Source organism: Rhinoderma darwinii, chromosome 12 (genome assembly GCF_050947455.1).
Source record: "Rhinoderma darwinii isolate aRhiDar2 chromosome 12, aRhiDar2.hap1, whole genome shotgun sequence".
Taxonomy (NCBI): Eukaryota; Metazoa; Chordata; class Amphibia; order Anura; family Rhinodermatidae; genus Rhinoderma; species Rhinoderma darwinii.
Window position 1 is genome coordinate 199,488 of NC_134698.1, and position 25,470 is coordinate 224,957.

General features: G+C 41.5%; 1 long non-coding RNA gene across 1 annotated transcript; it reads right to left on the reverse strand.

Moving 5' to 3' along the window:
• Positions 1-1,390: 1,390 nt before the first annotated feature.
• Positions 1,391-25,428, reverse strand: LOC142665254 (uncharacterized). Its single transcript, XR_012851450.1, has 3 exons — positions 25,374-25,428; positions 16,816-16,916; positions 1,391-1,601 (listed from the first exon to the last, which is right to left on the reverse strand). It is a non-coding gene; the product is annotated as an uncharacterized LOC142665254 (long non-coding RNA).
• Positions 25,429-25,470: the final 42 nt, after the last annotated feature.

Below are 25,470 nucleotides of genomic sequence, written 5' to 3' on the forward strand. Positions count from 1 at the left end.
TCAGGCCATTACGCTTATCTTTAATTTTAGAGGATCAATTTCTGCTAGAACTGCGGATGGTTTTTTGTTTTTTTTTTACAGTAAAAAACAGTAATTCATTTTAAAAAAAAACATAGCCTTAACTTTTGTACATTAATTGTAACAGGTTTAATTGCTAACTGCACAAGTTCGACAAGGAATTCCTGTATTACTAATAATGATCACGTGACCCCAGTCATTAATGGGTTTATAGTGTCGTGCTCAAAAATGAACAAGTGGGCGAGGACGAGTTCTGTGCGGCGATCATACAGCTAAATATCACCAGTGCAGCTTAGGGACTTCGCTCACACACTGTGATTCTCTGATTAAGTCCAATTGCATCTAGAGATAATCGCTGCATGTCAATGACCCAAAAGCAAAACTATCAGTCATTTTCACCATGGTCGTTGAAATCAATCTGAAAACTTAAAAAAGTAAGGGCCGGACACAGGCTGCAGGACATAGGGGTAGGCCGGCATGACCAGGGGGACAGGAAGGTAAGGGGTTAACATTTGTAATAGGAGGAGTAGTAAAGGAGTTGGAGGCAAAGCGTAGGGGTGGCTTCAAGGGGCGAGGTCAGGGGCTATACAGGGATGATAGATACATTTTGGTGGTATTGGTGGGAGTCCACCACCTGGACAAAAATGGTTTTAATTTCGTTCTCCGTAATATTAGGAAGGAAAAAGATAGCTCCGGAGTATATATAAAATATAACTTTTACTTTGTTTCTTTTAAAAATATTTGTAAAAACATAACATGTGTACATAGAAGTTTCATATGCCAATACTGCATGCGATTTTTCATATATGCAGTGTGTGCATTTTCATCATGATTTTTTGAGACCGCAAATAGTCCACTTTTATGAGGATTATAAATCTGTACTGTTTTCTTATTTCTCTTTTCTAGAGGTTCCCCCACATTTATTTATTTTCGTTATCTTGCATGGATTACATATAGAGGTAATAGGAAAATTTAGGGGCTATTGCCCTCCTACCCCTTCTTTTGGTATTAGTAGTCCTCTCCATCGTGTCCTCATGTCAAGGAAGTGGGTAACCTCTGAGATAGCAAGTGATAAATGAATGTTCTCCCAACGCGTTTCCTCCTGACCAAATGATAGCTCAACAGAGAAGCTTCATCCAAGTTCATTGGAAGCGGCTTAAAGATTTGTATGGCGGTCTATTTTTCAGAGAGAGCTTTCCAATGAAAGCGTATTTGCAGTGGCAAAAGATAGACCTTCCCATCTAGTCAAAAACAGCGCTCGTTTCAAGCGTCCGACGTCACTCAGGGACGAGCAAGGGGAGCTGTGGGCCATTAACGGGCAGTCAGTACAGGAATTGTCCCGCCCTCCCTCCCTTTTTTTGATATATGCTGCATTTTCTCAGTATGGTTCTGTTTTGCTCTTTCTTTTCTCTTTTCACAGGTACATGGCTGGTAGTGGTTTGTCGAAGATGGAGTCACGGTGGCTGGGCGGATCGGGGGGTCCTTGGAGTTGGTGGTAAATTGCTGTAGGGTATGGTCCCTCCCACTACGCATGTAGTACAGTGTATTAGAATTGCGATCAGGGCCTCCTGCCTCCAAGTCCCCTAGTGGGACAAAAATAAAAAATAAAAAAATAAAGTTGTATAAAAATAAAAATCCCCCTTTCTTCCTTCTCAATCTTTATTATTAAAAAAAATATAAATAAATAAACTATACATAATTGGTATCGCCGCATCCGTAACGGCCTAAACTACAAAAGTATTCTGTTATTTATCCTGCGTGGTGAGCGCTGTAAAAGAAAATAATAATAAACCATACCAGAATCACAATTTTTTGGTCACTTCACCTCCCAAGAAAATGGAATAAAAAGTGATCAAAAAGTCGCATGTACCCAAAAATGGTCCTGATAGAAACTACAGTTCATTACGCAAAATACAAGTCCTCGCACGGCTTTATTGATGGAAAAATAAAAAAAGTTCTGGCTCTTAGAATAAGGCAACACAAAAAGTAAATAAATTTTTATAAAAAGTATTTTATCGTGCAAATATGTCATTTACAGCGCACGGTGAATGCTGTAAAAAATAGGAATAAAAAACAATAGTGGAATTGCTGTGTTATAGTGACCACGACTCTTAAAAAAAAATAGAATAAAAACTGATCAAAAAGTCGCATGCACCCCATGAAAACAACAATGAATTCCACAAGGGGTCTAGTTTCCAAAATGGGGTCACTTTTAAGGCGTTTCCCCTGTACTGGTACCTCAGAAGCTCTATTGTGACATGACTAAACCAATCCAGAAACCAATCCAGCAAAATCCACATCCCAAACATCACTCCTGCCTTTATGACTCTTAACGTTTTTCTAACCAGCAGTTTATGACCACATATGGGGTATTGCTGTAATCGGGAGCAAATGTTGGGGTGCTTTTTCTCCTTTATTCCTTGTAATAAAAATGTGTACCTTTTATCGGAAAATTTTTATTTTCAATTGCACAGCCTAATTAAACAAAATGCAGAAAAAACCTGTGGGGTTTAAATGCTCACAATACCCAATGCTCACAATACCCAATGCTCACAATACCCAATGCTCAAAATACCCCTCGATAAGTTACTTGAGGGGTGTAGTTTGCCAAATAGTGTCACTTTTGGGGGTTTCCACTGTATTGGTACCACAAGACCTCTTCACACCGGACAATTTGCCTAAAATTTATTCTTATAAAAAGGAGGCCTCAAAATCCACTAGGTGCTCCTTTGCTTCTGAGGCCGGTGATTCAGTCCATTACCGCACAAGGGCCACATGTGGGATATTTTAAAAAAATTGCAGCATCTGGGCAATAAATATTGAGTTGCGTTTCTCTGATAAAACCTTCTGTCTTAAAGAAAGAAGAAGAAAAAAATGGAATAAAAGGGTTGAGAAACTTTCTAAATGCTGCTTTGAACACTTTCAGGGGGTCTAGTTTTTAAAATGGGGTGTTTTATGTGGGTTTCTAATATATAAGGCACTCAAAACCACTTCAGAACTAAACTGGTACCTAAAAAAAAAAAATTTGGCTTTTGACATTTTATTCAAAATATGAGAAATTGCTGATTATGTTCTAAGCCTTATAACATCCTAGAAAAATAAAAAATGTTCAAAAAATGATGCCAACATATAGTAGACATATGGGAAATGTGAACTAGTAACTAATAAGCAGATACATTTAAATTCAGAAAAATTCTATTTTTTCCAAATTTTCTCTACATTTTGCTATTTTTCACAAATAAACACTGAATATATCAACCAAATTTTACCACTAACATAAAGTCCAATGTGTCATGAGAAAACAATCTCAGAATCGCTTGGATAGGTATAAGCATTCCAGAGTTATTACCACATTAAGTGACACGTGTCTGAATTGAAAAATGGGCTCTGAGCCTTAAGGCTGCGTCCTTAAGGGGTTAATATTTAATAATAATCGTATGTTTTTTTGTAACTTCAATCACTTTTGAGATCGTTTGTCTTTTCTCCTATCTTGTCTGAAAAGCGACTAGCAGATAACTGTCACACGAGATGTATTGCCGAGAAACGATCATTTCTAGGCCATCATAAATTTTTGAACAATAACAAGCGAACAATTTCTCGCTGATCGTGCAATCGCTGAACATGTTTACACTATAATCACCCCATAGATAAGGCCCTTAAGACTCCTTTTTTTTTTATAAAACCAAGTAACAGGGTTTGGGAGGTCTTCCTGGAGGACCTCTAACCTTACAAATACTTTAAGAAATATATATTTTAATGATAACCCAAAACATTGATTGATCCAAATGATTGCTGAATCCTAGTGTAAACGAGCAAATGCCGGATCATCTGCTGATCTTATCGTTTTAAATAAGTGAAATATTATTGTTGTCGGCAGAACATCTTAGCGTGTAAACAGGGAGACGCGCTGCTAACATAATAATGTATGGGGACGAGCAATCAGAGTAACGACCGCTCGTCCCCATCCATAGCTCCGTGTGACAGGAGCAGACGAGCGACGATCAATGAGCTGTTTCGTTGATCGGCGGTCGCTGCATCGGACAAAATCGTCCAGTGTAAAAGGGGCTTTAGTGTATAGTACAACATTGCACATGGTTTCTTTAGGAAGACGTGTGACTTTGTTAGACCATTAATCTAAATACCTCCTCCCCCTGTCGATGTCCTCCGGCTGTAAGGTCACATAAAACACACTGCTTGACCCTTGCCCTTTAGAAACTTCACATTCTGTAAATTTAAAGCTCAAGGCTCTCCAGCACCACTTGAAACACTAGTTCCACTGAACACAAGACACGATGAGCGATGGTCGTGGCCACCCTCTGCATCCCTGACATTTTTAAAACGGTTTCCATTGATTGAATTTGCAGGTGTGGTCGGGTCTAGAAATGCAAGGCATCTCGCCACTAATTTCAGCATGTAGAACAAGATGAAGCCTTACCAGCAGAAAACAAAAAGAAAGCACGTCACCAAAAATCGTAAGGAATGTTTTAAAATTCCAAAATGTTTGTAAACACCTGCAAGTTGAAAGGAGCGACGTCACGGATGCTGCGGAAAACCTCGACGTTGCTATCTGAAAATTTAAGATAAAAAAAGTCGCGGGGACAGTTTAGACCAACAACAAACCTAGACATCAACGCAGAACACACTGCAGAGGGGTCCCTGGACCTCAGAGCTAACTCTCTACAGGTTGTTAATATTCACAATGCAGGAATTGATGACATTGTAAGGGTATGTTCAAAAACTGCCTGCAATGTGCCCGTGACTAATCTGACATGGCTGACAGTTATTTATCTTTAGAATATGTTGCACACTCTTTAGAAATTTGGCGCTGGTTTTTAACAACTTAGACCACACGTCTAAGTACGGTCGGCCATGAGGAATACACGAATTTCAGTGTCAGGAGAACGTCGCAAGAGGTCCTACAAGCAAAAACCCAACACATTAAAAAAACAAAACCGAAGTAGGGAAACGGTGTAAGAAAAAAAAATGGTGTTATAAGCTCGCCACAGGTCAAGGCTTCATTTTCTTAATCTTACCCTTTGATACCGCTACAAGGCTTTCACATGTTTCATGCCTGACCCCGCTGTGACTGCAGACAATTCACTGAGCCGGCGTTACCCTGGTGTGAGCCTATGAGACGACTCAGGTCAATGCGCAACAAGAAGACAAAAGCCGTCAATTTCTATCTGTGCAATAAAATCACAAAGGAGTCACCTCAACTGCACTCTCCTCTGGCTCCATCAGTGGCTGATACGGAGCAGCACTTACACCACTATCACATGAACACGCCTCACATTTATACCCCACTTCGTGCTCGTATCTCTAATTTTGGCTCCGTCTGGACATTTTATTGCTGCCATTTCTTTTCATTATAATTTTCTCATCCTGCATCTAAATGTTTAATTACTATGAAACTCTTGTTCTGTTTTATTGGTCACTGCTGTTTTTTTGTTACCATTCTTTAATAACGCTCTAATCTCCAACATTAACTGCAAGGACAGGTTTTTTTTCAAGCAAGTTGCTCAGTGATATTGGACAATCCCAAGCACATTTTACGTGAGATCAGGAGACATTTGTGGTACAGATATGATTATGTGCTTGCTCAAAGATGCAACAACCAATGTTCCGTGCACCTCGCAATAATGTATCGTTACTGACCGACAAATACACGTCATAATTTAACCATAATGATCGATAATCAAAATGCAAGATTCAGTGATCATTTCTAGACGGACCATTAATTATTAGCAATTATTATTTGCAGTAAGGTTGTGGACGGCTTGTATAGAGATGACCAAGTTGGATCCTTCGTAGTGTGTGGAAGGTGGGCTGAGGATATAAAGCTGCCGCCTGCATATCTGCTGGGAATTTTAGGGGAGTTGTAGCATTTATGACTGAAGGAGCTAATTCTGGGGAATGTGCTCTTTTTATTTTAGAATAAACACGGGTTGTGAATTAATGGGTTTACACGGGGGCCATAAGACAAAAGGTCTCTCTTCCTCTATTTACTCTGCCAGTCCATTACAGAGAAGTCACCAAACAAATGACTGCTGTCACTCATCAAGCCCCCGACATTGGCCCATACCTAACTAATGATCCCAGTAGTGCATGGAGCAGACAACCCCAGAGATTCGTAATCACAACTCCAAAACTAGCGTAAAGGTCCTCTTACATGGCCCTTCCTGGGCCGTGTAAACGAGCGCCGATCAACGAGACAGCTCATTGATCGGCGCTTGTTTGCTCCCTTCCCAAGGAGCTAATATGGGGATGAGCGCTCGTTACTCCGATCACTTGTCCCCATACATTATTACTATGTTGTCAGTGCGTCTGTCCGATAATTGGCCTGTGTAAAAGGGCCTTTAGCATCGCTGAAACACACAACTGTGGATTATTATTACTCTATCCTGAGCAGACCGGAAAATACTCTACTAAATAAAGCAGGCGATATTTGTGAATGGAATCTGACAGCAGATAAAGCCCACACAATCTGAAGCGCTCCCGTCTCATTCTCATACGTCTCCAGATTTTGCTTTTCATTTCGAATCACTTGAATATGTGGAAGAACTATGAACGTGTGTGTATGTGAAGAGACACTTGGTCAGTGTGAGAAAAGAGATGATGCCTGCAGCATATTCAGAGGACCCTCATATGTAAAATTGCGTCGATTTAATCAACACCCCTGTATTGCCCCCTATGCCCCAATTATAATAGTGAATTTATGAAACTGATAGTTTCCCGTGACGGTTTTGGTTATGTGTAAATAATTTAGAACATAAGGAAACCTTTTCTCTTTGCTCTTCCTGGATCGCAAGAAAATTGCTTCCCTATGTACTTGAGAAAAAATATGCAAGAGAGAGAGAAAAAAAAAAGGGAAGGACCCAATGCAACTTTAAGGTAGTATTGTCGACTTTAGACAAGTGGGTAAGAATTTTGCCCACCTGGCCGAGTTGTGCTATGATATCTGGCACAACTCAATAGTATGCATGTAGAGTCATTGAACTCAAACAGCAGCGGTGGCAGGCTCCAAACAGCAGACGTCAGCCCACCACTCTTCTGTATATGGCGTTGTCTTCACAAATTCCATCAAATAAAAACAAAACTGACGCTTTTCTTTTCCAGGGCGCTGCCACTTGTCATTTTGAAAAATTAAGTAGACTGTCCACAAAGCCATGTGGTCACAACCTTTTTATACACATGTCCCAGATAATTTTACCTGTAGGGATATATTGGGAAAGGTGTACAAAATATTTCTGTGGGCGCGGCTATAAAAACCGGTGCAAAAAAAGCAATCTGCATAAAGAATATGAGGCAACGAAACCTTTTGGTCAGTGAGCGATTGCTCCGATCTGTTGTACATTTCTTTTATATGTGGATGTCGCATTTATCATGCACTGTACGTGTATACTTGGAGCTTTCTGCCCTGATAGTTCTGTGTGCAGGAAATAGTCACAGCCATCCTACCTGCTGCTGGAACATTTATCTGATGGCTTTGCATGTTACCATTAATCGCACTGTTCTACGCTCTGTAAATTAGTTCTGGTGGATGAATTCCAATTTATATCCTTTGCTTCAAATTCTTCTAAGTTAAAATGGTGAATGATGAATATCCAATAAAATCTGACCTAAAACTGGTAGCAAAGCAAACTTTTACAATTGTGCTTCCTTGGATTGTAAGATGACTGATCATCATATAACCTGAAGACGAGAAGGTCAACGACAGGGATCCAGTCATGAGTTAGACAGTATGGGGTCCGAATGGCCATCTTTGTGGGCTTATGCACTGTTCCTTCATGGTTATTGTACCTGTTACTTAGGATATACAAGAAATGTGCTGCAGAAATGCAGTTTCTGTTGCTCCAGAGTTAACACAAATAGTTTACATAGGAAAACAGAAAAAAAAGAACACAAATGATTGTGAAAATAAAGTAGAAGGAAGTGCTTCATCGATTGCAAACATTGGTTCAGAGGGAGTCAGAGAAGACCCCCTCTAATTTGCAGGGCCCCTCCTAATGTCAGACCATTAAGAAACCATTAGGCGTCTGCAGACTACAGTCTTATCTTATTACTTTAAATGCTCTCCACTGCAAGCCATAAATCTGGGACACATTTCCTGATTCCCTCCCAGTCCCGACTCCAAGTCCACTTTACTCCCGGCTCTGAGTCATGATACGATGTTTCTTCATTATAACTTACCCTGCGCCACATTACAATGAGGCCTGTATCACAAAGCAGTTACAGGAGAGGCCTCATTTGGATTTCCGCTTTCTATGACGTGTACGCTGACAGAACTCCATGTAGTTGTATTACCATGTTCTGCTTGTGACATCTCACGTGTCAGGCTCTGCCACTGCACATCATGTTCTCATCTCTGAAGGCTGTTTAAACCATCGATTCTAAAATGCCTTTCAGTATGCTGCCTTGCCATCAATTTTAGCCGAGGAACAAAACAACATCCATTTTACAGAATTAAAGCAACAGCTGCAGAAATGGCGAAAGAGGAGCAGACTAATGAATAATTGTGCACTTGTGCCCACGTCCCGGGGTCTGAACATACAGAATAACACTGAGGGGTTGACTCAGATTAGTGAAGAACAGTGTACGAGGGGCTGCTGATCAGACAGATTCTACATCCAGGACGTGAGTGGAACAACTGACAGCACAACATGAAACGTGCCAGCAATTTCCGATGTTACACGAAGCATGCCGATCTCTCATCGGTTATGACATAATCTCCTGATATATTAACAGTCTATCAGTGTTTATCCTACAATGCCTCCATGCGTTAGACTACTTCTGGAAATAAGCATTTACCACACAGGGTATTGTCACGCTTAATATAATTAACCCAACCAGTTATATCAATGCTTGATGCATCACCTGAGGAACACATTCGCTACAGCAGATCGGCACCACCACACAGTGTTAAGGCCCTTTTACACTGGCCAATTATCGGGCAAACGCTCGTTCATAGAATGCTCGTTACCGATAATTGCCCTGTGTAAACAGGGCAGCGATCAGAAGATGAAAGCTCGTTACCGATAATTGCCCTGTGTAAACAGGGCAGCGATCAGAAGATGAAAGCTCGTTACCGATAATTGCCCAGTGTAAACAGGGCAGAGATCAGCAGATGAACGCTCGTTCATAGAATGCTCGTTACTGATAATTGCCCTGTGTAAACAGGGCAGCGATCAGCAGATGAACGCTCGTTACCGATAATTGCCCTGTGTAAACAGAGCAGCGATCAGAAGATGAACGCTCGTTCATCTGCTGATCGTATCGTTTTAAAAATGAAAAATATTATGGTTGTCGACAGCACATCTTGGTGTGTAAACTGTGAGACGTGCTGCCGACATGATAATAATGTATGGGGACGAGCGATCAGAGTAACTTGCACTCGTCCCCATACTAGCTTCTTATGAAAGGAGCAAACGAGCGGTCTCGTTGATCGGCGCTCGTTTACACGGCCCAGGACGGGTCATGTAAGAGGACCTTAACATAATACGGCAGGAGGGGGTGTGGTGATTGGCGTGGGTTTTATCCAGACTATAAAAATTTATGTTTTAACAACGTAGCATGTTTATGTGAGTTTCTCCCCAGTTGAAATACTAGGTTTCTTGGCCTTTCACTTCTGTCTGAGCTCAGAATAATACAAGTTTTAGTATAGGTAGGACAGTTATGAGTGAACAGTAATGTATGTAAAGTAGTTGTGACTTTAATGCTGAATTCACACAGTTTTGCGGTATTTTTTGTGGCATTGTTAATAGCATTTTTTAATGTGTTTTTTAGTGTGGCCGGGTGTTACATTAACGTTTATAGTAAAATACACTCCATACCACTGCGGTTTGGTCCATGCCATTTTTGAGGCAATTTTTTTCTGTAGCATGCTCTGGGTATGGTGTTTTTTCCAGATGTTTTTCCCATAGGCTTCTCCATAGGACTTCAAAAATGGAAGAAAAAAAATCATGTACAAAATGACACTAAATGCAAAATGACAAAAACATTTTAATAACGCTGCTTTTTTAGAAGCATTTTTTGATGCAGTTTAATGAGCCAGAAAAATACCTGTGTGAAGGAGGCCTAAAGCAGAAGAACTAAACCCAAATCACAGGCAGCGGGCATTCTTCAGAGATGTCACGGATAGTCTAGGGTAAGAGGGCACTCCTCTAGGCCACAATGGACACATCCTGAGTCTCCAATAACAGAGGGTCCAATATCAATCATGGTGTCACCAGAAGAGCGCCTGTTTGTCTTCTGTTATCTCAGCTGCTCCTCCGCTCTGTGGTTTGACTGGTAAGACTGGGAAATAATCCGTCTTCTTCTGGGCAGGTGGGTTGGTCATTTAACCCCCTCATTGCCATCACACTACAGTCTTATCACATCTTTAACGCGTCTTGTGTCAGACACTTCACAGTTTAGCGTCTGCAGCATTCCCCTCCTTGACATAAATGTAGACAGATCACATTCCTCCCACAGCAAAATACGATTCCATTTCATCTCCAGAAATGTAAGCGGAGACGTGCCGGGTTTTGTGGAGCTTCAGCATCTGCACTTAATTACTCCACATGCTGGTCAGCACTATCCTGAACATACATCAATGATTTTTGCTCACATGGTCGTCTTACTTGCATCACTGTTTTACGTTGTATTGTGACCTGCGCCGCTCATAATCGTTTCTACAGTAAAGAAAACTATTTGTATTTTATGGAATTTTTTCTATGCACTGGAAAATGGTCAGACAATCTTTTCCCAACACAGACTGGCCGCTCCGAGTAGGTTATAGAGGAGATTTATAAACGCTCTCCTCCGCTACAGCGTTACAAATCTCAGATCCAACAAGCCAACATAATGTCTGAATTGTATCCTTATGACTTGTACATTAGGATGGCTGTGCTTGCAGCAGGAGATGTAGTGTGTGATGGTCCTGGTCACGCTTTATCTTGTATGACACACATTATCCTTCCATTTACACCACAAGGCTCGGTGTTACGACCCTTCATAATCTGCTGCAATTTGTCATATAATTCATTTGATATGAAAGTGTCGAGTGTGCAGAATCTTGTCGCTTCATTTCCATACATCTATCAGCCGCTGCTCAACACGGCACATTGCGTCACACTTAAATCATCCGTATTTCCAGTCACTGATCTGTAAACGACAATATGTAAAACTGCCGGATCGGAAACAGCCCTAGAAAGGGTCGCAGCGCTGTACACATCTCAGTCCCCAAGTCCTGATTTCCACGCGGCTTGGCTGATTTGATCTTCGCTGTTAATTCTTTGCTAGGGGAACATTATCTTTTTTTTATATTTCATTGTTTGGTGCCCAGAGATTCTCCTCACAATAGAGCACATTTCCCAGACAGTGAACAGATCCTCCAAGAGAGCGTGATATTATTATAGTAAGTGTGCGTATCCCCGCGCAGCTCTCCCTCTCCCGGATTTGGGGATGCTGCTCTTATTCTGGATGTGTTATTTGCAGGATTGTCTCTGATTCCTGACCTTTCAGTTCCATTGTGAGTCAGGAGACAAAACTCTTTGAGTCACCTGTAATGTATAATATTCCAGCTCAGCATGAGAGCGATTCTCATCAGCATATAAATAGCCATGGTTTTAATCGTGTTTTCTCCTGAAAGACGCACGCTCCAGTCAAACGCTCTGCCTTATTCCTGTAATGTGTACTTCACGCCTCCTTTAGTTGTCTGCCAGGGCTTTCTATACCGTTATATCAACGTGTATAATGCTCTATCTAGACTTTAGCGCACGGTGTATACATCCCACACTGACAACCTGTTCCTTTCCTGTACACACAGACTGAGTTATCACAATGCAATATATAAGATATTGGTGTGGAGGCCGCTTACATGTCACAACCTTTACTAACTGATTAACACTCCCCGGACCCAAAAATCGTTATAAGCATCATTCACATTATTACCCATGTCAAATCAGATTGTGTCAGCGGACAGAAATCTGCTCAGAAAAAGTCATCGCAATGTCAGAAACAGAACACAATGCAGAGAATGTAGGCTGGCAGCGAGTACATCGCTCCACTGTATACTGTGTGCACAGCCAGGTATGGGAAGGTCTATAATTACTTATGTTGCTTATATAGCGCCAACATATTCCACAGAACAGTACAGAGATTGCCCTCACTCCTCTCGCCTGCAATCTAAATTCCCTATCTGTATTATTTTTGTACGTGTGGGAGTAAAAGCCGGAGCACCGAGAGGAAAGCGACGCAAACATAGGTAGAACATACAAACTCCATGTAGAGGTTGCATGGAATTTGAACTTAGGACTTCAATGATGCAAGACAACAACATTACTGACCCGCCGCACTGCCCATAATAAAATAAAGAAAGGCTTAGGATTAAAGTCTTAAATGATCATGACGGCAAATTAGCACCAGATTGGCGGCAAATCTATGCAAAACATGAAATCCCCCTGGCATGTTCAACCTTAGGCCTCGTGCACACGGATGTTCAATTGCATACTATATATAATACGGCGGAAGCATTGCTTGTAGAGCAGAATACTGTGCAGTCAAAAAGCACCCTAAGGCGGCTCTGTAATACTGAACCATAGGGACTCTGTTTGCTGCGGGTATGGCTGTAATACTGAACCATAGGGACTCTGTTTGCTGCGGGTATGGCTGTAATACTGAACCATAGGGACTCTGTTTGCTGCGGGTATGGCTGTAATACTGAACCATAGGGACTCTGTTTGCTGCGGGTATGGCTGTAATACTGAACCATAGGGACTCTGTTTGCTGCGGGTATGGCTGTAATACTGAACCATAGGGACTCTGTTTGCTGCGGGTATGGCTGTAATACTGAACCATAGGGACTCTGTTTGCTGCGGGTATGGCTGTAATACTGAACCATAAGGACTCTGTTTGCTGCGGGTATGGCTGTAATACTGAACCATAAGGACTCTGTTTGCTGCGGGTATGGCTGTAATACTGAACCATAGGGACTCTGTTTGCTGCGGATGAGGTCTAAGTCTGTATTCACGGTCATCTTTACCATTAAACATTAGAAAGCACTGGGCAAACTCCATATGTGGGCACAGTTATAATTACACACAGGGCCATTCGATGACAATTTAAAAAGGAGCGATTACGGTTCAGTAAATTTATAAGAAGCTCACAACAATGAAACGTAAAAGACTGACAACTGATTGTTACCTTAAAAGTAAGACTCGAAGAATACGGCAAACCTGGTGACTTCTGGGTTCACGGACACGGTTACCTTCATGTGGCCATAATACTGGCAAATTGTAGGATCTCTATTAGGACAGACTTTATTGAAGAAATTTCTGCGACTGAAAATCACTTCCATTAATCAGAATGAGGGGGTTTCTGCAGCAAGGACGTGGATTTCTGAACGTTTTGGGCTGTGTAAAAGGGACTTTAAGCGACATGCAGACGTTGAGGAATTTGAAAACGCAGGTAATATAGTGTTTTTAGATGCAGATTTTACATTTTGATGCAGAAACAATTGCGGATTATCTGCCAAGGATTTTGGTGCATTTTTATTATAAACTTGTCAGATACAATTTTGAGACAGAAATGCAGGATAAACTGACACGCTGCACATTTTAAAATCCGCACCGCAGGTCAATGTATGTGCGGAAAAATTCTGAAACGTGTAAAGGAGATTACTTGACATCTCTTTTGCTTTGCTAGGACTGTATTATGCTGCCGCCTTTGAACCCTCTCCAGTTCTTCTATATCTTTTTTGCAATGTGGAACAAGATGTGGCCTTACAAGGGATTTATAGAGGGGTGATATTACATTTATAGAGGGGTGATATTACATTTATAGAGGGGGTGATATTACATTATAGAGGAGGTGATATTACATTTATAGAGGAGGTGATATTACATTTATAGAGGGTAATATTACATTATAGAGGGGGTGATATTACATTATAGAGGAGGTGATATTACATTTATAGAGGAGGTGATATTACATTTATAGAGGAGGTGATATTACATTATAGAGGAGGTGATATTACATTTATAGAGGAGGTGATATTACATTTATAGAGGGTAATATTACATTATAGAGGGGGTGATATTACATTATAGAGGAGGTGATATTACATTTATAGAGGAGGTGATATTACATTTATAGAGGAGGTGATATTACATTATAGAGGGGGTGATATTACATTTATAGAGGGGTGATATTACATTATAGAGGAGGTGATATTACATTATAGAGGAGGTGATATTACATTATAGAGGGGGTGATATTACATTTATAGAGGGGTGATATTACATTATAGAGGAGGTGATATTACATTTATAGAGGAGGTGATGTTACATTATAGAGGAGGTGATGTTACATTATAGAGGAGGTGATATTACATTATAGAGGAGGTGATGTTACATTATAGAGGAGGTGATGTTACATTTATAGAGGGGGTGATATTACATTTATAGAGGGGGTGATATTACATTTATAGAGGGGTGATATTACATTTATAGAGGAGGTGATATTACATTATAGAGGAGGTGATATTACATTTATAGAGGGGTGATATTACATTTATAGAGGAGGTGATATTACATTATAGAGGAGGTGATATTACATTATAGAGGAGGTGATATTACATTATAGAGGGGTGATATTACATTTATAGAGGGGGGATATTACATTATAGAGGAGGTGATATTACATTTATAGAGGAGGTGATATTACATTATAGAGGAGGTGATATTACATTTATAGAGGGGGTGATATTACATTATAGAGGAGGTGATGTTACATTATAGAGGAGGTGATATTACATTATAGAGGGGGGATATTACATTATAGAGGAGGTGATATTACATTTATAGAGGGGGGATATTACATTATAGAGGTGGTGATATTACATTATAGAGGAGGTGATATTACATTTATAGAGGGGGTGATATTACATTATAGAGGAGGTGATATTACATTATAGAGGGGGTGATATTACATTATAGAGGAGGTGATATTATATTATAGAGGAGGTGATATTACATTATAGAGGAGGTGATATTACATTATAGAGGAGGTGATATTACATTATAGAGGGGGTGATATTACATTTATAGAGGGGGGATATTACATTATAGAGGAGGTGATATTACATTTATAGAGGGGGGATATTACATTATAGAGGTGGTGATATTACATTATAGAGGAGGTGATATTACATTTATAGAGGGGGTGATATTACATTATAGAGGAGGTGATGTTACATTATAGAGGAGGTGATATTACATTATAGAGGAGGTGATATTACATTATAGAGGAGGGGATATTACATTATAGAGGGGGTGATGTTACATTATAGAGGAGGTGATATTACATTTATAGAGGGGTGATATTACATTTATAGAGGAGGTGATATTACATTTATAGAGGAGGTGATATTACATTTATAGAGGGGGTGATATTACATTTATAGAGGAGGTGATATTACATTATAGAGGAGGTGATATTACATTATAGAGGAGGTGATATTACATTATAGAGGGGGTGATATTACATTTATAGAGGGGTGATATTACATTTATAGAGGGGTGATATTACATTTATAGAGGGGTGATATTACATTTATAGAGGGGTGATATTACATTTATAGAGGGTAATATTACATTATAGAGGGGGTGATATTACATTATAGAGGGAAATATTACATGTGAATCACAGGTGTTTATCTCTCTTTTAATACACTGTAAAATCCCACTTGCTTATGCAGCTGCTGCCTGACATTGAGTGCTGCTGCTTAGCTTTTTGTAACCAGAATACCCGGGTCCTTCTCTTGTTCAGTTTTCCACAATTTTATACCATTTAATGTATAGGCATGAATACTATTACTGCGGCCTAGGTGCATTACTTTACATTTATCAACATTACATTTCATCTGCCATGTTTCCGCCTATGCTGCAGCTTATCCAGGTCTTTGTGGAGTATTTTATAGTCAAGAGGAGTTTTAAGAATCCTACAAAGTTTTACATCATCAGAAAAAAATTAACACACAGGGTCACATCTAGTCATTAATAAAGAATTCCAAATGCATTTGGCCTAACACAGATCCTTGTGGTCCCCACTGCTCCCAGTACAGATCCTTGTGGTCCTAACTGCTCCCAGTACAGATCCCTGTGGTCCTAACTGCTCCCAGTACAGATCCTTGTGGTCCCAACTACTCCCAGTACAGATCCCTGTGGTCCCAACTGCTCCCAGTACAGATCCCTGTGGTCCTAACTGCTCCCAGTACAGATCCTTGTGGTCCCAACTACTCCCAGTACAGATCCTTGTGGTGTCCACTGCTCCCAGTACAGATCCTTGTGGTGTCCACTGCTCCCAGTACACATTCCTGTCGTATCCACTGCTCCCAGTAGTTCCCTGTGGTGCCCACTGCTCCCAGTACAGATCCTTGTCATATCCACTGCTCCCAGTACAGATTCCTGTCGTATCCACTGCTCCCAGTACAGATTCTTGTAATACCCCACTACTGACTTTGTTTTCTGTCCCTTAACCAATTCTTTACCCACGTGTATACATAGTCCCGCAGTCCCTGTCTCTTTAGATTCAGAACAAGACTGGTGTGTGGAACAGTATCAAATGATTTGGCAAAATCCTGAAATATCACATCAGCCGCATGACCAACATCCAGATTTGCACTTACCTCCTCATAGAAACCGAGCATGCTGGTTAGGCACGACCTGTTTTTGATGAATCCATGCTGGTTGCGGGATTAATCACCGCTATATACTTTTGCAGTTCATCTCTGAGAATACCCTCAAATATTTTACCTACCACAGATGTCAGGCTTACTGGACAGTTGCTACTCGGTTCCACTGTTTTACCCTTCTTAAATATTGGTACATCAGCCGTTCTCCAATCCTGTGGCACTGATCCTGTTATAAGAAATTCAAAGACGATGAGATAAAATGATTTGTCCAATACGGAGCTCAATTCCCTTAATACTCGTGGTTGTATGCCGTCTGTGCCAGGGGCTTTATTAATATTTTGCTTGCCCAGACGCAGCTATACTTCCTCCTGAGTTAAAGAGACTCTGTCACCAGATTTTGCAACCCCTATCTGCTATTCCCTGTGATCGGCGCTGCAATGTAGATTACAGTAACGGTTTTATTTTTAAAAAACGAGCATTTTTGGCCAAGTTATGACCATTTTTGTATTTATGCAAATGAGGCTTGCAAAAGTACAACTGGGCGTGTTTAAAGTAAAAGTACAACTGGGCGTGTATTATGTGCGTACATCGGGGCGTGTTTACTACTTTTACTAGCTGGGCGTTCTGACGAGAAGTATCATCCACTTCTCTTCAGAACGCCCAGCTTCTGGCAGATCACGCTGTGACGTCACTCACAGGTCCTGCATCGTGTCGGACGAGCGAGGACACATCGGCACCAGATGATTCTGCAGCAGCATCGGCGTTTGCAGGTAAGTAGCTACATAAATACAAAAATGGTCATAACTTGGCCAAAAATGCTCGTTTTTTTAAAATAAAAACGTTACTGTAATCTACATTGCAGCGCCGATCTGCTGCAATAGCAGATAGGGGTTGCAAAATCTGGTGACAGGGTCTCTTTAAGCAGGTAATATTGGGTGGGGGGACGGACCTTTATTATCGTCTCCCTGAATATCTGGCTCTGACAGCCCATCAGTGAACACCGATAAAAAGCATGTGTTTAATATCTCAGTCCGGCCTTTGTCTTCTACACTTATATTCCCATGGTCATCATTTAGAAGGCCAATATTATAAGAATTTTTGTTTTTGGTATTTATAGATTTGTAAGTATTTAGGGGAATTCTTTTAATGTTGTTAGCAATGTTTTTCTGTGGCTAACTTGATTTTATTATATTTACATTGACTATTGAGAGCCTGAAATGCTAACCCTCAGTTTTCAATGCTTTTTGTTTTTGTCTTATTATATTCAGTAATTCCCTATTCATCCATCTCCAGCCGTCTAACCATTATTTTCCCCAGCACCGCTGCCCCCTCCCCTTTTAGGTGCAGTCCGTTCCTACCATAGAGTCTGTAGCTGAGAGAGAAGTCAGTCCAGTCCTCCATGAACCCAAACCCTTCATTCCTTAACCAATTTCTGAACCACTTATTTAACTCCCACTGTTTTTCTAGTGAGAGTTATAATGTGGTGACGGCCTCTTTATTACTAGGACCACTGTTATCTACATTACAGCGCTGGTCACATTATGTACAAGATAGGGCACTTATAATGTGGTGACAGCCTCTTTATTACTAGGACCACTGTTATCTACATTACAGCACCGATCACATTATGTAGGAGACAGGACACTTATAATCTGGTGACGGCCTCTTTATTACTAGGACCACTGTTATCTACATTACAGCGCTGGTCACATTATGTACAAGATAGGGCACTTATAATGTGGTGACAGAACCTCTTTATTACTAGGACCGCTGTTATCTACATTACAGCGCTGGTCACATTATGTACAAGATAGGGCACTTATAATCTGGTGACAGAGCCTCTTTAATATCAGCCAAACAGGGATATTGACTAGGGTGTAATAAATAGTAGCATAAAAATACAAGATAAATACAGTAGAACACTAAATCCTTTTTCCCCCTTTTAAGTTGTAAACTTTTTTAGTACAGAATACATAAAGAAAACTTATAAAACCTTCATTTCCAACATCCTTTTGTTAATCTACGACCTTTTGTTTAATTGTACACTTAGCTGCAAAATGACACTTTACTGCACACTTGCAAACCTCCCTCGCATAGTCTCTGCAGCTTACAGGCGGTACATACGTGGTACACCATGCATTCAGACCCTTTCATTTTTGTCACGTTTTGTTATGTTGATCCTTGTGCTAAACTAAATTCCAGTTTTCCCCCCTCATTCTGCACTCAGTCCCTCATAAGTGAAAACAGAATGTTAGTTCTTTGCTATTTTTTTATTTTAAAAGACTAAAACCTTGAATTGACATGAGGACTTAGGTGAAGCCCCTTTGGCGGTGATAACGGCCTCCAGTCTTCTCGGCGATGATGCCACCAGGTTTACACACCTGGATTTGGGGATTTTCTGCCATTCTTCTCTGCAGATCCTCTCAGCTCCGTCAGGTTGGTTGGGGAACGTCGGTGGACGATCATCGTCAGCTCTCTCCAGATATGTTCAATTGGGTTCAGGTCAGTGCTCTGGCTGGGCCACTCATAGACATTCACAGACTCGTCCCCCAGCACTCCGGTGTTGTCTTGGCTGTGTGCTTAGGGTCATTGACTTGTCGGAAGGTGAATCTTCGGCCCAGAGCACACTGGATCAGGTGTTCATTAAGAATATCTCTGTACTTTGCTCCATTCATCTTTTCTTCAACCCTGACCAGTCTCCCTGACACAGCTGCTGAAAACCACCCCACAGCATGATGTTGGGCCGCCATGCTGCACTGTAGGGATGGTATTGGGCAGGTGATGGGAAGTGACTGGTTTCCTCCAGACAGGACGCTTAGAATCGAGGCCAAAAAGTTCAATCTTGGTTTCATCAGACCACAGAACTTTATTCTCACAGTCAGAGTCCTCCAGGCGGCTTTCGTGTGTCTATTACTGAGGAGAGGCTTCTCTCTGGCCGCTCTGCCATAAAGCCCAGAATGGTGGAGCGCTGCAGTGATAATCGACCTTCTGGAAGTTTCTCCGATCTGCACACCGGATCTTTGAAGCTCAGCCAGAGGGACAATGGTTCTTAGTCACCTCTCTTACTAAGGCCCTTCCCCCACGATTGCTTACTTTGGTGGGGAGACCAACTCTAGGAAGAGTCCTGGTTGTTCCAAACTTCTTCCATTTATGAATTATGGAGACCACTCTCCTCTTGGGAACTTTCAGAGCCATAGACATTCTTTTTTTTTTTTTAACCCTGTGCCTCCACACAATCCGGTTTATGCGCTCTACAGGCAGTTCTTTCCTCCTCATGGCTTGGTTTTTGCTCTGATATACATTATCAGCTATGAGACCTTATATAGACTGGGGCGTGTCTTTCCATATCATGTCTAATCAATGAATTTACCACAGGTGGATCCAACCAACATAAACATGTCAAAGATGATCTAGAGAAACGGGAGACCCCGGAGATAAATGTCAAGCGTCATAGTAAAGGGTCTGAACATTTATTTCCATGGATAATTAGGGTTTTTCATTTTTAATAAAGAAGTTTGAAAAAATTTCTAAAATTCTGTGTAAAGGATCTGCCAGGCACAGCTTCGGGGTTAACGCCCATAGATAATCAGTCTGCACCTGCTTCTATGTCTGTGAGACGGACTCCATCTTCCACCACTCAGGGTGGCAGGCTTAGGAGTGGGAGAGCCTATCACAGCCTGGCCAGACCGAGCTAGCTCCCGCCCTCTGTCTATTTATACCTGCCTTTCCTGTTCCTCTTGCTTGTGATTCTTGTCTGTTGGTTTCCTGGCCCTGCTGCGGCTTCTTGTACAATATATTGTCCCTGCTTCATATTGACCCCGGCTTGCTGACTACTCTCCTGCTCTGCGTTTGGTACCTCATACACTCCTGGTTTGACTCGGCTTGTTTACTTCTCTTGTTGCTCACGGTGTTGCCGTGGGCAACTGCCCCTTTCTCCCCCTAGCTCTGTGTACCCTTGTCTGTCGTGCACTTATTGAGCGTAGGGACCGTCGCCCAGTCGCCTAGGGCGGGTCGTTGCAAGTAGGCAGGGACTGAGTGGCAGGTAGATTAGGGCTCACTTGTCTGTCTCCCTACCCCCCGACATTACATTCAGCTTTCACTTTGTTATTATAGGGTATTGAGTAAAGAATGATGGGAACAACTTGATTTCTTTTTTTCATTTTAACACAAGGCCTCAGCATAACAAAATGTGAAAGTCTGAAGACGTTCCGAATGTACTGTATATTGCATATAAGGTAAATGTGATATAGGCGGTATATATTTGTGTATAAGAGCTATAGGTGTGGTATATAGTGTGTGCGTGTGTATGTATGTATGTGTATATATATATATATATATATATATTATATATAGTGTGTAATAGGTATGTATATATATATATGCACGCGAGAGGGGCACGTACTGCACGAGAGAGGTATATACCGTGTGTGAGATATGTGTGTGAGGTATATTAGGTATAGACCGTGTGTGAGGTATATATGAGGTATAGACCATGTGTGTGAGGTATGAGGTATAGACCGTGTGTGTGTGAGGTATATATGAGGTATAGACCGTGTGTGTGAGGTATAGACCGTGTGTGAGGTATATATGAGGTATAGACCGTGTGTGAGGTATATATGAGGTATAGACCATGTGTGTGAGGTATATATGAGGTATAGACCATGTGTGTGAGGTATATATGAGGTATAGACCATGTGTGTGAGGTATATATGAGGTATAGACCATGTGTGTGAGGTATATATGAGGTATAGACCATGTGTGTGAGGTATATATGAGGTATAGACCATGTGTGTGAGGTATATATGAGGTATAGACCATGTGTGTGAGGTATATATGAGGTATAGACCATGTGTGTGAGGTATATGAGGTATAGACCATGTGTGTGACGTATATATGAGGTATAGACCGTGTGTGTGAGGTATATATGAAGTATAGACCGTGTGTGTGAGGTATATATGAGGTATAGACCGTGTGTGTGAGGTATATAGGAGGTATAGACCGTGTGTGTGAGGATTATATATGAGGTATAGACCATGTGTGTGAGGTATATATGAGGTATAGACCGTGTGTGTGTGAGGTATATATGAGGTATAGACCGTGTGTGTGAGGTATATATGAGGTATAGACCATGTGTGTGAGGTATGAGGTATAGACCGTGTGTGTGTGAGGTATATATGAGGTATAGACCGTGTGTGTGAGGTATAGACCGTGTGTGTGAGGTATAGACCGTGTGTGAGGTATATATGAGGTATAGACCGTGTGTGTGAGGTATATATGAGGTATATACTGTGTGTGAGGTATATAGGAGGTATAGACCGTGTGTGAGGTATATATGAGGTATAGACCATGTGTGTGAGGTATATATGAGGTATAGACCATGTGTGTGAGGTATATATGCGGTATAGACCATGTGTGTGAGGTATATATGAGGTATAGACCATGTGTGTGACGTATATATGAGGTATAGACCGTGTGTGTGAGGTATATATGAAGTATAGACCGTGTGTGTGAGGTATATATGAGGTATAGACCGTGTGTGAGGTATATAGGAGGTATAGACCGTGTGTGTGAGGATTATATATGAGGTATAGACCATGTGTGTGAGGTATATATGAGGTATAGACCGTGTGTGTGTGAGGTATATATGAGGTATAGACCGTGTGTGTGAGGTATATATGAGGTATAGACCGTGTGTGTGAGGTATATATGAGGTATAGACCGTGTGTGTGAGGTATATAGGAGGTATAGACCGTGTGTGTGAGGATTATATATGAGGTATAGACCATGTGTGTGAGGTATATATGAGGTATAGACCGTGTGTGTGTGACGTATATATGAGGTATAGACCGTGTGTGTGAGGTATATATGAGGTATAGACCGTGTGTGTGAGGTATATATGAGGTATAGACCGTGTGTGTCAGGTATATATGAGGTATAGACCGTGTGTGTGAGGTATATATGAGGTATAGACCGTGTGTGTGTGTGTGTGAGGTATATATGAGGTATAGACCGTGTGAGGTATATATGAGGTATAGACCGTGTGTGTGTGTGTGTGTGTGTGTGTGTGTGTGTGTGTGTGTGTGTGGTATATATGAGGTATAGACCGTGTGTGTGTGTGAGGTATATATGAGGTATAGACCGTGTGTGTGAGGTATATATGAGGTATAGACCGTGTGTGAGGTATATATGAGGTATAGACAGTGTGTGAGGTATATATGAGGTATAGACAGTGTGTGTGAGATATATATGAGGTATAGACCGTGTGTGTGTGAGATATATATGAGGTATAGACCGTGTGTGTGTGTGAGGTATATATGAGGTATAGACCGTGTGTGTGTGAGGTATATATGAGGTATAGACAGTGTGTGTGTGAGGTATATATGAGGTATAGACCGTGTGTGAGGTATAGACCGTGTGTGTGTGTGAGGTATATTGGAGGTATAGACCGTGTGTGTGAGGTATATAGGAGGTATAGACCGTGTGTGTGAGGTATATAGGAGGTATAGACCGTGTGTGTGAGGTATATAGGAGGTATAGACCGTGTGTGTGTGTGTGAGGTATAGACCGTGTGTGTGTGTGTGTGTGTGTGTGTGTGTGTGTGTGTGTGTGAGGTATATAGGAGGTATACACCGTGTGTGAGGTATATATGAGGTATTGACCGTGTGTGTGAGGTATATATGAGGTATAGACCGTGTGTGTGCAGTATATATGAGGTATAGACCGTGTGTGTGAGGTATATATGAGGTATAGACCGTGTGTGTGTGAGGTATATATATGAGGTATAGACCGTGTGTGTGTGAGGTATATATGAGGTATAGAACGTGTGTGTGAGGTATATATGAGGTATAGACCGTGTGTGTGAGGTATATATGAGGTATAGACCGTGTGTGTGAGGTATATATGAGGTATAGACCGTGTGTGTGAGGTATATATGAGGTATAGACCGTGTGTGTGAGGTATATATGAGGTATAGACCGTGTGTGTGTGAGGTATATAGGAGGTATAGACCGTGTGTGAGAGGTATATAGGAGGTATAGACCGTGTGTGAGGTATATACCGTGTGTGTGAGGTATATATGAGGTATATACAGTGTGTGTGAGGTATATATGAGGTATAGACCGTGTGTGAGGTATATATGAGGTATAGACCGTGTGTGAGATATATGAGGTATAGACCGTGTGTGTGAGGTATATATGAGGTATAGACCGTGTGTGTGTGAGGTATATAGGAGGTATAGACCGTGTGTGTGTGAGGTATATAGGAGGTATAGACCGTGTGTGTGAGGTATATAGGAGGTATAGACCGTGTGTGTGTGTGTGAGGTATATAGGAGGTATAGACCGTGTGTGTGTGTGAGGTATATAGGAGGTATAGACCGTGTGTGTGTGTGAGGTATATAGGAGGTATAGACCGTGTGTGTGTGTGTGTGTGTGTGGTATATATGAGGTATAGACCGTGTGTGTGAGGTATATAGGAGGTATAGACCGTGTGTGTGAGGTATATAGGAGGTATAGACCGTGTGTGTGAGGTATATAGGAGGTATAGACCGTGTGTGTGCGGTATATAGGAGGTATAGACCGTGTGTGAGGTATATATGAGGTATAGACCGTGTGTGTGAGGTATATATGAGGTATAGACCGTGTGTGTGAGGTATATAGGAGGTATAGACCGTGTGTGTGAGGTATATAGGAGGTATAGACCGTGTGTGTGAGGTATATAGGAGGTATAGACCGTGTGTGTGAGGTATATAGGAGGTATAGACCGTGTGTGTGAGGTATATAGGAGGTATAGACCGTGTGTGTGAGGTATATAGGAGGTATAGACCGTGTGTGTGAGGTATATAGGAGGTATAGACCGTGTGTGTGAGGTATATAGGAGGTATAGACCGTGTGTGTGAGGTATATAGGAGGTATAGACCATGTGTGTGAGGTATAGACCATGTGTGTGTGAGGTATATAGGAGGTATAGACCGTGTGTGAGGTATAGACCGTGTGTGAGGTATATAGGAGGTATAGACCGTGTGTGTGAGGTATATAGGAGGTATAGACCGTGTGTGTGAGGTATATAGGAGGTATAGACCGTGTGTGTGAGGTATATAGGAGGTATAGACCGTGTGTGTGAGGTATATAGGAGGTATAGACCGTGTGTGTGAGGTATATAGGAGGTATAGACCGTGTGTGTGAGGTATATAGGAGGTATAGACCATGTGTGTGAGGTATAGACCATGTGTGTGTGAGGTATATAGGAGGTATAGACCGTGTGTGTGAGGTATATATGAGGTATAGACCGTGTGTGAGGTATATATGAGGTATAGACCGTGTGTGTGAGGTATATATGAGGTATAGACCATGTGTGTGAGGTATATATGAGGTATATATGAGGTATAGACCATGTGTGTGAGGTATATATGAGGTATATATGAGGTATAGACCATGTGTGTGAGGATTATATATGAGGTATATACTGTGTGTGAGGTATATAGGAGGTAGATACGTGGGATACACACGGCCGCGGTACCTCAGGGCTGAGCTCCTTTCCGTGTGTGTGAGGTATATATTGTGTGTGTGCGCGCGGTATATAGGAGGTATATATTGTGTGTGTGCGCGCGCGGTATATAGGAGGTATATACTGTGTGTGTGAGGTATATAGGAGGTAGATACGTGGGATACACACGGCCGCGCTACCTCTCAGGGCTGAGCTCCTCTCCGTGTGGCGGGAATCTGAGCCCGCGCTGCAGTCCCTCAGTGAGGAGGCGTGTCCTTCAGTGGGCGGGTCTTGCTT